The sequence below is a fragment of the Taudactylus pleione genome, unplaced genomic scaffold, assembly GCF_031769625.1.
Source record: "Taudactylus pleione unplaced genomic scaffold, aTauple2 ptg000332l, whole genome shotgun sequence".
In the NCBI taxonomy this organism is placed as follows: Eukaryota; Metazoa; Chordata; class Amphibia; order Anura; family Myobatrachidae; genus Taudactylus; species Taudactylus pleione.
This window is the reverse complement of record NW_028284733.1, coordinates 3,939,972-3,953,562: the sequence shown is the minus strand read 5'-3', so window position 1 is coordinate 3,953,562 and position 13,591 is coordinate 3,939,972.

The window sequence follows — 13,591 nt, the reverse complement described above, 5'->3', positions numbered from 1 at the left end:
CCCCAACAGCTGTATTGAGCATTGGGCTCATTGATAGAAATTAATGTAATAAGTCTGTGTATAGTGTGTCAGACATGAGCAGGCTTCAGTAATGGAGAACATACATGTAGATCCATATATTATCTGCAGGGGTTGGGTATGATATACCGGCGGTGACCATCTCAATGTTTACAATACCGGCTTTGGAATACCACAGCCTAACCCTAACCATCCCTTACCACAACCTAACGCTAACCGTGCCCTACCACAGCCTAACCCTAACCGTCCCCTACCACAGCCTAACCATAACCGTCCCCTACTACAGCCTAACCCTAACCATCCCCTACCACAGCCTAACACTTACCGTCCCTTAGCAGAGCCTACTGCTAACTGTCCCCTACCACAGCCTAACCCTAACCATCCCCTACCACAGCCTAACCCTTACCGTCCCTTACCACAGCCTAACACTAACCGTCCCCTACCACAGCCTAACACTAACCATCCCCTACCACAGCCTAACCCTAACCATCCCCTACCACAGCCTAACCCTAACCATCCCCTACCACAGCCTAACCCTAACCATCCCCTACCACAGCCTAACCCAAACCATCCCCTACCACAGCCTAACACTAACCATCCCCTACCACAGCCTAACCCTAACCATCCCCTACCACAGCCTAACCCACACCATCCCCTACCACAGCCTAAATCTTACCGTCCCTTACCACAGCCTAACCCTTACTGTCCCTTACCACAGACTAACCCAAACCATCCCCTACCACAACCTAACCCTTACCATTCATTACCACAGCCTAACCCTTACCATTCATTACCACAGCCTAACGCTAACCGTCCCCTACCACAGCCTAACCCTTCCCCTAGTGCCTAATCCTAACCCTAAACATAACCCTTACCCTAATATTCATTGTCAGGATTCATCTGTATTTAGACTGCTGGAATTCTGCTGCCGCTGTTGTTTCCATCGGCCACCCCTGGGATCCTGACTACATCCCATCTGCAGACGAACTCATGAAGATCTGCAAACTTATCAACTGATGTACTGCTGCTCAATAATTAGATTAACCTGCTGCCAATCAGAGCATCGGATTAGCAGTGACACAGGACCTCATTCAGAGTCGGTCGAAGCGACCGCACGGTCATACGGGAAAGGGGGCCGGATATTCAAATGATTCCCTCGCAAGTTGCGTCCCTAAGTTCGGATCGGTAGCTGGCCGACCAAGGGGAGGAAGCAGCCGGAATTAAAAAAAATACGCCCCCTTCTCGTACGCATTGCACGTCATCTCCGGGCATATAAGGATTAATTGAGACCATTGGGAACCATCGAAACTGGTCGTAGAGCTTAAGGTTGACCATACCCTCTCTTAAGCTCTACGATCATGTCAGTGTAATAACCTCCTATGTCACATGTGCCATGACACTACTTTGTTAATTATGCACTCCCATAAAACGCTGTTAGCATAATTAGGCACGCCTGCGTTCGGATCTCCACTCCCCCGTTTTCAAGCACCTTCCCCTGTTACCACCCACAAATGCCTCATTCTGTCACTCAAACTACCGACCTGGCTGTGTTCAAGGAGAGAGAAATTTCTGAGCATAGCGGCTAGTTTGCGCACGCGCATGGCGAACTTTATGTATGCGCAGTGTAACGAACATCGGTAATGTACGACCGTGCGGCCGCTTCGACAGACTCTGAATGAGGTCCACATTGCTTTCATTCAGATTGTGTCTCATTCTTTTCTGTAGTTCTTCTTTTCCCTTACTGTATAGAAACAACATAAACCAGTAGAAAGTCAGCTAATTTGTATCTTAACAATAGAAAAACAAATAACTTATGATCCTATCTAGGTGTTTTACCTGCGAATGGTGCTTATAACTTAATTACACAGGAGAAATGGTGAGAGTTACTTCCTTTAGAAAAAAATACCTAGAAATGGGAAACGTTCAGCATCCCGGCGGTCAGGATACCGATGCGGGCTCTAATGAGGGTGGCTGCGGCTTCACCCCATGCCAAGTACCATTGTGCTTTATGTGCAACTTTGTACGTGTGTAACACCAATTCAAGTCAGAGCCTGTTTTTTTTTAGAGGAAGATGATACTATTGACACAACAGCAAACAGAGTTTTTAGTAGAGAGCATAACTAGCATTCCCGATAGGCTGTGTGTCTAAAGGGCAAAAAGCACCCTGCCCAGCGGCATAGCGCCCTACTGAAACAGCCTGCAGGTGCTGTCCTCACCCGCGGGTCACAGTGTCCCGTGGGTGGGGAAAACTGCAATGCAGTGGTCACCATTGGTGAATGGATGCCAGGCACATGTGCCAAGCATCCATTCGCACTGACAGCAACGCTTGGGGGCAGCCCGGCAAGTCCGTAAGTGCCGGGCATGCCCCCAAGAGTGATGAAAAGGGAATGCGTCTTAAAGACACACCCCTATTCATTGTCCACACCCCCTTTTTGGACATGCATGCGCCCTTACCGCATGCAGATGTGCCCTTTCTCTAGGTCTGGTGCCCTGCCCAGCGCCAGACCTAGAGCGAACACTAATAACAATTTATTCAACCTCTGGTTTGAAGAAAAATGTTTCATTAAACAGACTGGGACTGTGATGGGCACAAGGTTTGCACTGAGCTGTGCATATATTTTATTGCGTAACAGAAATATCATATCTGGCAGCATCATCATTTTGCAGCAGACCAGGTACTATGTATCCAAACAGTATCCAGGTGGCACTTGGAGACTGGTGAAAATAGTACCCTCAACAGAGGGAGTTTATTGGTGAGTCGACATTTCGGGGTATTGTACCCCTTCCTCAGGACAACAGTTGAATTAGCCAGCATTAGGGTGCCTTCCTTGAATAATGCATACAGTAATCAAAAGTCCTCCAATAAAGAACAAGGCAGCACTCCAACTCACAATGTAGAAAAAAGTAGTTGTATTCAAAACATTACAGTGATTTTATGGACATCATCGATGTTTCAAACTCCTTAGACTTTTTCTTCAGGATGTATCACAGTGGTATATCAAACAATATCATCTCTGATATTTAGAAGATCAGGGATGAGGGGGGTCTTCATTTGGCTACGAGTTGGCACTCGTTCCTGAAAACAAGAATGTAGAAGTAAGTTATAGCATAAGATGTAAACTTTAGAGCTAATGACACAGACTGTGTGCCCGGAAGCACTTTGGGAAGGGTTGGGCACTCCTTAAAATTATAATGACAAGTATCCAGGTTTACAATGGTGGGCAGACAATGGGAATACCAATTGAAAGGGAAAGTAAATTCAAGAAGTTATTTTGATTTTGGAGGGATTAAAAAAATCCTTTAAATTTTGGTTGAGTTTATGTTAAAGTTGGAGATCTTAGAGAAGTGTTTGACATCAGCAAACATTTATGGCAGAGATGTTAAAAGGTAGAAAGGAAAATGTCAGCCATATAATGACTAACCATGTAGTGAGTAGTAACCAGATGTTTGCCATATAGGTCAGGGTTGGCTCTAATCTTGATGGCTAAAGGTTCTACAGTCAGGGCAAAAAGAAGTGAGGACAAGGGACTGGCCTGCCTAGTACCATTGCTAACCGGGAAGGAGGGTGAGGGACACCTATTCACCAGGACCAAAGTCATAGTGTTTTGATATAATTAATGTATAAAATATTCTAAACCTAGAATGCTTATTCTAAACATAAAATAAATGTTTATGTTTAACATTTATGAAGCTGATTTAGGTTTATTTTAGTTCGATTTTATAGATAACTGTGACTGATTATTTATTCTTTAGCATTTTTCTACATTCTACATAAGTTGTTTTTACTAATATATCATATATCACAAAGATAAATCTTATCATACAAGAATAATGGAAATTATTTATCATTATGGAACATGCAAATGGGACTTTACACTCTGGGTTTTGTTATTCAGTGCACATACAGAGATATTATGCCATAAATAACTCACTGACTGCATTACGTAACACAGGAAGCAAGCTTTAGGCAGAAAGTATATGATAAGTAGCCAATGTCACCCAGTCATTACTTGGGGTTTAACAGTTAATATCTAAAAATTAGGAATTCAGGAGTTTATTTATCAAAAAGTTAAGAACCCTATTGATAATAATGATAACCATTTGAATGGGGATCTTTATTGCATTGCTGTATCCATCAAAGAGGTTTTTGAAGGCACTAACACTGTTGACACTAGCGATATCCTTACCAGCGACTTGGAAAAACTTTTGTCCAGGAATGATGATGTTCGTCCGTGCAAGATGACGTTTTGCCTCTTTCTGAGTTCCGTTTTTTTGGAGGGAAAAATCCGAACTCCACGTGCAAACTCGAACCTATCCGAGCCTGCACATCCCTAGTTGAAACCCATAGCCCAACACCTAAACAATCTGAAGACACTGGTACACTTGGCTCCAAGAGAGATGGGAGGAGGTTCATAGAGCAGCAAACACAAACTACACTAAAGCTGCAGTTGAAGGTAAGATACGGCTGGAGGCTTCACGGGAGAATGCTGGGGGTGTCCGGCACTTAGCTGTCAGTTCAGTGTTAGCGGTGCAACTGCTGCTTGAACTGTTTGTGGAGAGATGGATGTCATGGCCCTGGGGGCCGACCTTCCAGATATGCCAATCTGAGAATCGCCGCCCATGACTTTTACAGGTTACCTCAGCATGTGTGGTTAACTAAACCTGGTAGCTGCTACCAGCAAAGGGGAACTTTAGTGTTAAAACACAAGGTAAGCCTTTGCCCTTACCTGCCCACACAATTATGCACACTTAATAAAAATAGCTATCATGAGCCATATGAGGCCTTGGGTCATAAAAACACAGATCCAAGGCTAGAATTAATGTTTAATTCAAGAATGTCTTCAAAGCTTATGTACAAAAAGTTACAAAGAATATAATAATGTTAAAAAATCACACAGTTACTCACATTTTCTAAAAAATAATATAAAAAAATAAAGGGGAGAAACAAACCATTTGGATCACGTTGGATTAAATGGTTCTGGGATGAGGCCTTCCCAGTGACAAATTAGGGATCATTTGTATTCTTTGATAGCCTCATGCAGGATGAACAAGTGGGTCAGGGTGGACTCACATTTTATGCCTGCCTTTTCCCGGCACCCCCCTTGCCCCCTCCCTGGTGATGATTTTAAGTCTTTTCAGCTTAGAGTGGATTGTTTAGCTGGCTGAAACTCAGAGTTTCCTGGCCACATGAGCAGGGGTCATTTAATTACCTGTTCAGCTCTCTTCGAAGTTTGGGAAACAGGCTTGGGTCAATAAACGTGCCCAGTGACTAGGTGGGGTGGATTCACACCTCTGGCGACTGAGTGTCTACCTATATAAACAACCATTTTTTGATCACTGTCTCCAAACTGAACACAGGGCTCATAAGGACTGTTTTTAGGAAGGGTCTGGCCAGCTGACATATTTCTTTTATGCCATATACAGTGGGACAAGTTTATGGCTGACTCAGGAAGATAGACCCTCCTACAACCTCTCTTGCCCAGCTTCAAAGGTTTTCTCACCTTTTCACACACCAGACCTCATGCTGGTTAGAGCATACAGACCCTGGCTCAAATGATTTTCACATACAACTGTACAAGAGGGAAAATTACATGGTATTACAAATGCAATATTATTTGCAGTTATGCCCATTCTGATGTGAAATTAGCTTTTCCGCTACATACCAATAGACTCCCCCGAACCACGAGCGAAGGGACCGCTACACTATCTGCGTGACATCGCAGTAACTAGTGAGCGCTAGCCTGAAACTTACCTCACCACTCCACCTCACCTGAGAGAGGCTGTCAGCCACTGCAGGGCTGACGGTCTGTGTATAACAATACAAGTCCGGTTCTCAGCAATATATGGCATATTTCCAAAGACTGTAAAATCAGCAATAACAATATCATCACTTACAGAGAGTGTACCTTTATAAAAAGGAACATACACCTATGCTTTTTAACCTGGACAAATTGTTCTGGATTCATTTCTGTGACCATTGAATGTAATGAACTGCTGCTTCATAACTGGGCTGTATTTTCTCCATAAATCCTGATTTTTTAGTACAACTTTGCATAGATTTTTACCATATGATCAGGTAAAAATATTTTTAACCCCTACATTTTTATGTTGTACAGTTTGATAGATTTTTACCTACGTATATTATATACCAGTTTACACTCCCTTTTTTTTATAGATTTGTTTCCACCTGGTCCTATTGTTTTATTGTTTTATGTAAGTCTATGTAACAAGTAGTTTGACATTGATACAGATAGTTAAAACAAGGCAATACAATATTATTGTATTATAATTAATTCAAGCCTGTTATTATTAGATTACTGGAACACACCTATCCTGTGGGTGAGCGCTAGCTATATTTACTTTTCTACATGCATAATCTGGGGGAGTGGTGACCTCCATAGCAGTAGCTATTCCCTATCCATCCAGATAAGCGCACTGCAAAATCTTTAACCCTATATTAGTGTTAGCTACCAGGGCCAAGATTGGAAATGTATTGCTTTCCGGAGCTTGGTAAATGTAACAACATAGCGGCTCCCCTAGAAACCAGAGGGGTCTAGATTTGCAATGAAATCTGAAGTACTCCAACTGATATCTCCAATATCTGATGCTGCAGATTTAGGGGACGCTTAATATTTGCGAGTATCCTCAAAAATGACTGTTTTATGGTAATATAATCTAATAATAATTGTAAATGTATTGACCCCCTACTTACTGAATATTCAGTCAGCACCTTCTCACTGAGCCCTTATAAATGCACTAAAACTTACTCACAGAGCAGTGATGTAACTAGGGTATTTGGAGCCCAGGGTACATTTAAAAATGGAGCCCTTACCCTATGTGCGTGACAAAAAATGGGCATGGTCACTTACAAATGGGGCGTGCCAACATGACACACACCCCTTTATCATCACTCTGAACATTCCTTTCCATATGCACCTTAACCCCAGTAGTGCCCCAAATACAGTACCCCCAGAATGCAATGTCCCCAGTTGTGGTCCCAGGCCCATAGTAGGGCCCCTTATACAGTACTCACAGAAGTGGTCCCCCTTATGCAGCCCCTTATTACTTACCCTTATACAGTACCCCCAGTATGCAATGCCCCAGTAGTGGTTCCCCTTATGCAGCCCCTCATTAGTTCCCCTTATTCAGTGCCCCAGTAGTGGTCCCCATTATGCAGTGCCCCATGTTGTGGTCCTCCTATGAAGTGCCCCATGTAGTGGTCCCCCTTATGCAGTGCCCCCAGTAGCAGTCCCCCCCATGCAGTTCCCCCATTAGTGGTCCCCCTTATGCAGGTCCACAGCAGTGATCCCCCCTATACAGTGCCCATTATACAGTGCCCCCTGTAGTGGTCCTCAATATTTAGTGTCCCCTGTAGTGGTCCACACAGTGCAGTGCCCCTTGTGCCCCTAGTAATAAGCCCCTTATATAGTGCCCCCAGCAGTAGTCTCCCCCATGCAGTGCCCCCAGTAGTGCCCCCCCTTATGCAGGCCCCCAGCAGTGATACCCCCTATCCAGTGACTTTATACAGTGCCCCCTGTAGTGGTCCTCCCTATTTAGGGCCCACAGTACAGGTCCCCTCATAGTAAGCCCCCTATATAGTGCCCCCAGTAGTGGTCCCCTCGTAGTAAGCCCCTTATATAGTGTCCCCAGTAGTAGTTTCCCCCCAGTAGTAGTCCCCTTTAGAGGTTCCCCCTCCCGATGCATTGGTCCCAGTAGTAGCCCCCCGCCCCGTAGTGCAGGCACACAATTAAAAAAAATGATAAGAAATACACTTAACTGTATCCACGCTCCGGCCACTGCTACCACTGCCACACGTCAGTCCTCCTGGGCTGGCGCACTCTGCATTATGGGAGAGACGTCATGGCGTCTCCGATTACCCACTGCAGGAGCCGGAAGGCAGAGATCATGAGTGAGCTCCAGCCCGGCTCTTGCAGTGGGCAGTGGGCACTGCAGCAGGCAAAGAGAGTCTGTCTGACTCTCATTGGCTGCTGGTTAACACACACATCGCTGCCGCACTGGCGTCGATGCGTGTGTTAAACTGCACAGCCTGAGCCCGCCTCCAGCCCTCCTACTGGCGCTATTGGGTAAGCGCTCATGGGGAGGGAAGGCGCTCGGCTGTGCAGCACAGGACCGGCGCTGGGTGCAGGGAAGCCAAGTGCTGGTCCTGTGTAAATGTTTAGCGCTGACTGCACACACTGTGGTCGGCGCTACACTGCCTAACTAGGATGGGCCGAGCCAGACCAAGGCCGGAGACGCCCCCCCTGCACCGCCTGTCCTATGGCACCCAGGGCACTTGCTACACTTGCCTAGCCCTAGTTATGCCACTGTCACTGAGCCCTTGTACACTCACTGACATCTACATCTACTACCTGAGCCTTAGTAGCTCTGTGTGACTGTGGATGCTGAGCAGAGAGATCACTGTGGGTAAAGTCTGTAGGGCACATAGGGCCCGATTCAGACCCGCACGCTAGATACGTTGGCACGCAGGCATCAGCTGCTAATATATGCAAAAGCCGCAATCGTACAGGAAGACATTAGGACGGCCACTACTGTATGTCTTAGCATGCGAATGCAAGCCAGTCTTATGACGTCCACTTTCCTTTCGCACTACACGTAATCTCCAGGAAGTGTATGTAATATCGAGAACATCTTAGGCATACGCAGTGCTTGTGGTTGACCATACCCTACAGCAAGCACTGCGAGCGCTTCAGTGTTTTAAACAGCCAAGTTACGTGTACAATGACGCTACCTTTTAATTATGCACACCTTAGAAATGGCGTTTTGACACTCAGCCACGCCTGCGTTCGCACCAGCACTCACCCGTTTTCTTGGACCTTCCCCTGTTACCACCAACAAACAGCACATTCTGTCACTCAAACTAGCGGGCAGTCTGTGTGTTCTGGGCGATCGCTTCCTGATCGCAATGACTGGCTCGCACACGCTCAGTGGGATGCATACGCATGCGCAGATAGTGAAAATTGACAAGCAGCGTGCGAACGCAGCCTAGCGTATGGATCTGAATCTGGCCCATAGTCCCCAGCACTGACCTCAAGCTACAGGAGCTCTGCAGCCAGGCTGAAAGTCAGCAGGACACAGCTATGTCAGGGTGTCCCCCAGTACACAGTCAGCCACCAGCAGGGGCGCCCCCTATTGGACATCACAGGAACTGCACTCCCTACAGTGCACTCCCTACAGGGCCGTTTTAACAGCATTGTAGGGCCAGGGGAAAGTTATTATTATTATTATTAATAATAATAATAATAATAATAATAATAATAATATTATTATTATTATTATTATTATTATTATTATTATTATTATTATTATTATCCTGTATTTATATTGTGCCAGAAGTGTTCCACAGCACATTATAAAGTACATAAATAAATAAGTTGACCAGCGACTTGACTTACAGCACAATACAATATAAGACAAGGACATGGATAATATACATTGCTACATTAGTAACCATAACACCTAGATATGAAACAGAGTGTAAGTAACCAAGTGTTAGGTGCCCTAGTGTGGGGTAAGAAGTAGACGACAGTACAGTAAGGAGAAGCACAAGAGGGTAGAGGGCCCTGCTCATAAGAGCTTACATTCTGGGCCCCCAACCCACCCATTCACGGGAATACAAATGTAAACGGTCAATAAAATTATACCATTAGATTTTTTGGTACTTTCAACAAAATTAATGTTTAAACATAAAAAACATAATCAACAGACACTTTTAAACATTATAAACCTTGAAACACACAAACATTTCCACATACAAATCAGAGGCTCCATGTTTTAAGGATATCCATGCTTGAGCACAGGTGCTTAATTAGTATCTCAGTCAGGGGCAGAACTATGGGAGACAATGGAGGAGCCTGCCGCCGGGCTCCAGCTCTGAAGGGGCTATTCCTCCATTGTCCACAACATATTCACCCCACTTAGGGATGTAACTATGTACCCAGAGTGTACCGTCATGGCCGCCCAATGCATGGCACCCCTTCCCGGCACCTGAGAAGCCACCATACACTAGTGGAGAGCTCCATGTCAGACCATCAGCTGCTGCCTTCGTCTATCTATAGCCTGTCTGCATGCAAATTGCTACATTACAGTGTCAGCAGCTGTGACGGGCAGGGGGCAACAAATTATAACTTGCCTCCGGGCGTCTAGGATGAATTTACGCCGCTGATTTCAGTCAATTTGATTTAACCATCTGGGCTCAAGAATGGATATCCTTAAAACCTGGACTGTAATGGTAGAGTTTGGGATCCTACACATACACACATACATACAGTCACATACACACATACTGTACATACAGTAACATACCCACATACATACAGTCACACAATACATCCAGCCAATCCTGCAAGATTGTGTTTGAAAGAAAAATATGTATTTAAAATTTCTGTTTTACAGTCCCTGACACTGCCCATCCGGGATTACTAACCTGTAGGGTTTAACACAGGAGTGACCCATGTAACCCTGCAATGTAAACGGGTAACCCGGGTCGTCCGAGCCAGGTCCCATTTAAAAGCATGGGGAGTTATGGATTTCCCGTCACTTGGAGATGATGTCATCTCCAAGCGCAGACCAATTCCACTGCACCAATGTAAAAGGGGTTTGTGCTGCTATAATGCTTCCTGCTCGCCTCTTTACCGAATCGAAGCAGGAAGCACTAACGATGACATGTATTACCATCTCCTCCAGCGATCTCTGCCTGAGTACACAGCGCATCAGCCTAATGCTAATGCGCTGTGTCCAGGTCCGGATTAACAATGGGGCAAGTGGAGCTACAGCTCCAGGCCCCCAATGAAAATAGGCCCATATGAACGAAAATGCCAGTGCTGACAGTGTATTTATTTTTTTTCTGTCCCATCGGCTTTAGCAGCATTGCAAAGTCTCATTCCTTCTCTCCCCCAATAGTCCTTAGCCACGCCCATTCAACCCACCCACTCCGGCTGTCCTTAGCGAATCCCCTGCCCATTCACCTCACGGAAGTCCCAAGACTCATCTATTCAACTTCGCTGACCGAAGCCCCGCCACAATGGCCACCCAAAGCCCCGCCCACCTCTACCTTTGCAGGCAACTGCGCTGAACCTTGGCAGCTGGGCACTGAAATTATTGTTGGAGCCTCATAGGCTGAGCTGCTGGTGGAAATACCAGGCAAAAGGACATATAGACACATGGCAGCTGTCACATAGATCTACAGATCGGTGTAATGTTTGCAAACTATACAGTTTATATGTGCATGTGTGTATACATATATATATATATATATATATATATATATATAGTATGTATGTATGTATGTGTGAGCATATGCATATATACTGTATGTACACACAGACGCTCACACAAATACTTCCTCAGTCCGGCTCCAATATATTTATTTAGAATATATATTTAAAAAAGATGGACGCTCAAAGTTGGTCAATGTCGATATCATTTACATGATGGCATGACGGGCCACACAAGATGGATCTCTGTGGTGAGTTTTTGCATTGCAGGTTATGAGCATATGTTCATTTATGCTTTATTGCGTATCCCATCATATCCTGAGTCAGACATAACGTAGCTGTCTTTCTGTGACATAGGGTGTTATAGGGCAGGAACTAAGTGGTGAAAATGCCCATAACCTCACTGATATGTGGGAGTGTTAGAGTGCTATGGGTGTGTATCCGGTGCAAGTGCAGATACTAATTATGACACTTGCAGAGGTTGGCATAAAATCAATGGGCACTATGTGTTTCATCTTGCAGATGCATGAACCACCACATTAGTGCTACAGATTGTTTACTTGTAAAGTGGATGTACAGCCAATTTGAAATTTCCTATATGCATATTTATGATGGTGATTTAATATAATAGTGGTACTCTAAGGGGATGCCGGCTGATACAATGCTAAGATGGGAGGGTACAAGAGATTGGCACAGAGGGGGCGATTCAATTGTTTTTCTGACGGCTGGTAGTGTCGAGCGCCTAATGAAGCACACGCGCCCCGGCATTTCTGCTCACCCCCTCCTGAAGAGGCGATCAGAAATGTGTCAGAAATCCTGGTTTTGGGCGCCCAAATGGTACAGATGCACCCAGTTACATTGTGGCTGATTGTGCCACAAACGTGCGCATGCATCGCGCCATGCAATTCCTGTGCCTGTATACACTACGGTATGCTATGGCACGCACCGCGCTCGCACCATGCATTCCTATGGAGATGTGGGCTCGAATGCTGGGCGCATGTCTTGATTTGCTGCGTCAGCGGCAAGGATGTAGCTGGGCATATCTGTAGCTTGGGTGCTCTAACCTTGACTTTAGACAGTTCAGCCATCATGATGACCTGGATCATGTCTAAACCTCGTGTAAGTTAACCCAGTTGTCCTGGACCATTGCAGCAAATTTTTTTTTTGAATAATAAAGGTTACAGCTAAAGCAATTAATGTATTATTACTGCAGTGTCTAGGAATGTGGGATAAACACTGATAGAAATATGGCAGTAATCAATTAACAAGTTTAGAATTTTTTCTTTTTTATTAATTTCAACTATTTTAGCACTCAAGTAAAGGCAGACAATACAGTTCATACTTTTCACAAAAATAAATTTTGTTATCGCTCCACTATAAAGTAAACTGTCTGAAGGTAGGCACTGTCTATGCCCTCAATGGAACTAGCCACACCACCTATTCTGACTCCACACAAACAGCACTGGTCATGCCTTCACATCACACTAGTCACACTGCAGCAGTGGCACACAACAGGCCCTTTATACATTACAGCTCCAGTCCCACATGGACCTTAATCTGGCACTGGCTGTGTTTCAGTCCCAGCCGGCTCCACTGAGCATGCATGGGATCTCGCGTGCTGGAGCAGCAGGGACAACGCTGGACTTGCTGTGGGGATAGGACATTGCCAGATGCAGCTGTCAATAGAGATAGCTGCAGCGGGTGGAACGGTTAGGCGAACTGACCGTTTATACATATCCCAGGTTATCCGCGCTGATAATGACAGGGGTGCATAGCATTCCTGTCATTTACCACCCAGACCCCCAAACATACAGGGGGAGAAGCGGTATCAGTGCAAATAACGTGCACTGATGCCACTTCGGCAGTTAATACATCTGCCCCCATGTTCCAAAAACCGGTTCAGACCAGGGACTTTAGTGTAAAAGGGTGTAACTACAGATGTGTCGTGTACGCAGCAAATCGCACTACGCATGGCGCAAGGCGTGTCCCCGCGAATGGATATGCCCAATGCATTTGCACCCGCGGCACCATAGGGATGCATGGTGTGATCACAGTGCGAGCCATAGAGTGTGCTGCTACAGGTAATTGCATGGCACGATGCGTGCGCACATTTGTAGCGCGATTGGCAAATATGTAGCTGGACACATCTGTAACTCTCACATCCTGCCGTAGGCTGATAGGGAGCTGAGCCAGTCAGAGCAGGGGGCTATTCTCCATTGAAAAACACTAATTTCATGCTTTTTAGTGCAGTGGATAACTGATCTAAGGTAATACAATTCTACACAGAACATGGTATAAAGGAGATCATCTTTCATGTGAAATGTTATCACACACATGCG